Consider the following 2,716-nt stretch of genomic DNA (forward strand, 5'->3'; position numbering starts at 1 on the left):
TCTCTCTCTCTCTCTCTCTCTCTCTCTCTCTCTCTCTCTCTCTCTCTCTCTCGTTACAGATCAGGATGTAGCTCTCAGCTACTAGTCCAGCTCCATGCTTCCCACCGTAATAATAACAGACACCCTCTGAAACTGCAAGCAAGTCCCCAGCTAAATGGTTTCTTTCGTGAGAGTTGTCTTGGTCATTGTGTCTCTTCACAGCAATAGAACAGTGATTAAGACACAGACATAAACCGGGTGGTGGTGGCGCACACCTTTAATCCCAGCACTTGGGAGGCAGAGGCAGGTGGGTTTCTGAGTTCGAGGCCAGCCTAGCCTACAGAGTGAGCTCCAGGACAGCCAGGGCTACACAGAGAAACCCTGTCTTGGAAAACAGAGAGAGAGAGAAAGAGAGAGAGAGAGAGAGAGAGGGAGAGAGAGAGAGAGAGAGAGAGAGAGAGAGAGAGAGAGAGATGGTTCAGTGGTTAAGAGCACTACACTGGTTGCACTACCAGAGGACCCCAGTCTGATTCCCAATGCCTACCGGGTGGCTCACAAGTGTGTGTAACTCCAGCACCAGGGAATCCACCCCATCTTCTGGCCTCCTTCGGCACCAGGCACTTCATGTGATGTACACACATGGAGACAAAATACTCATACACAACAAACAAACGAAAAGCAAAACACACAGACACACACAAACAAACAACTAAAAACAAAGTGGCTCTTTCAGCAAGCTGGGCATAGGGGCACGGGAAGAATAAGATAAAAGCAAAGTATAACAATCTATACATATGAAGACACCGTCACTGTGATGACATATATGTAGGAAACCCATCACTGTGCACATTAACTTTAAACAATAATGGACTAGGGGAGATAGCTCAGCGGTTAAGAGTAGTAGCTGCCAAAAATAAATAAATTATTAAGACTGATAAGGAGAAACGAGAGCTATTAAAAGTGGAGCTTGATGTGTAGCCCCCATGATGGATATCCACTTCCACTCCCAGCAGCCATCCTCACCTTGCACCAAAAGTGTTCTCTGCAGCTTCCTGTTTCATAACACGGTGTTCCCAAAGATTGCATTTTAATAAAATTAAATTTTATTGTTTCAACCAAAGACATTGTTCAGTAAAATATGGGCATTTTTTTTTTTAAATCAAAATGCCTGGCAGCGAAGGACCAGGGTGCGTTTTCCTGACACTGCCTTGCTTTGTGCTGAGTCAGCGGTCTCACCCAGGAAGCTTTTGCTGCCCCACTGGGATGCAGGGCAGCAATGGGCCAGTGGCTTCCTGTCGCTTTAATGAAGCTAGCTTGACCTTTAAGGTTTCAGGGTCTCGTAGGGGGTCCGCAGCCCATACTTATACCCTTTATTCATTCTTTAGAGCCTAGCTGTCTTTTTTATTTAACTATGTCTCAAATTGGTTTTCTCTTTCTTCTTACTAATAAGTTCCCCCCCATTTTTTTATTGTCTGTGTGAGAGAGGGGGGAGGAGGTGTTATTCTGTATGGGTAAAGGTCAAGTGTGACAATGACTGCATTGTAGAGATCAAAGGACAGTCTGAATGATGTTGGTCTCCACCTTCCTCCTTGCTTGGCTGCATATCTTGGGCCCCTGAGCTTTCTGGGGTTCCTCTGTCTCTGCCTCTGGTCTCACTATAGAGGTGCAGGGGTTCAGACATCCACTCCTGCAGCTAACTGGCTTTTTGTAGGTTCTGGGATCCAGATTCCAGCCCCAACACATACGAGCCAAATGCTTTAGCCACTGAACCCTCTCCCTAGCCCCAGAACTCACAGTTTTTAGCTGAGCTCAGTTTGTATTGACTATGTATTTTGAGATGGGATCTTACAATATGGCCCAGCCTGATCTCCAACTCCTGGCTCAGACAATCCTCCTGTAGCTGGAATTGCAGGCCTGCCTTTAGCAACCAGATATAACACACACTTCCAAGCTTTCTTTGCAGTCATTCTGGCCAAGTGACTCAGTTTTGTGAATGAATTGAAGTGAACGTGTCAGACAAAACCTCTGCGTTGCTCTTTAAAAGCAGCTAGGTGTTGATTCCCCTGCCTGGGGCTTTCTTTCCTTACAGTCTGCTATGCAAACTCTTTGCTGTAACCTATAGCCAGCCCTCCTTTCTCATTTGCGTTACCTAGCAGGCTTTGGTAGGCAGTTGAATTTGTGACTGTGCTCTAGACCCACCCACCCACCCATCCACGCATCCACCCACTCATCCACCCACCCACCCATTTACCCACTCATCTATCCATTCACCCACTCATTCACCCACCTGTCTTAGGGTTTTACTGCTGTGAACAGACACCATGACCAAGGCAACTCTTATAAGGACAACATTTAATTAGGGCTGGCTTGCAGGTTCAGAAATTCAGTCTATTATCATCAAGGTGGGAACATGGCAGAATCCAGGCAGGCATGGTGCAGGAGTTGCTGAGAGTTCTACTTCTTCATCTGAAGGCTGCTAGCAGAATACTGGCTTCCAGGCAGCTAGGATGAGGGTCTTAAATCCCATACCCACAGTCACAAACCTACTCTAACAAGGCCACACCTATACCAACAGGGCCACACCTTCTATTCCTACTACTTCCTGGGGCAAGCATATACAAAACATCATACCACCCATCCTTCCATCCTTCTATCCATCCATCCATCCATCCATCTACCCACCCACCCATCCACCTACCCATCCACCCATCCATCCACCCACCTATCCACCTACCCA

The sequence above is a fragment of the Mastomys coucha genome, unplaced genomic scaffold (assembly GCF_008632895.1).
Source record: "Mastomys coucha isolate ucsf_1 unplaced genomic scaffold, UCSF_Mcou_1 pScaffold20, whole genome shotgun sequence".
NCBI lineage: Eukaryota > Metazoa > Chordata > Mammalia > Rodentia > Muridae > Mastomys > Mastomys coucha.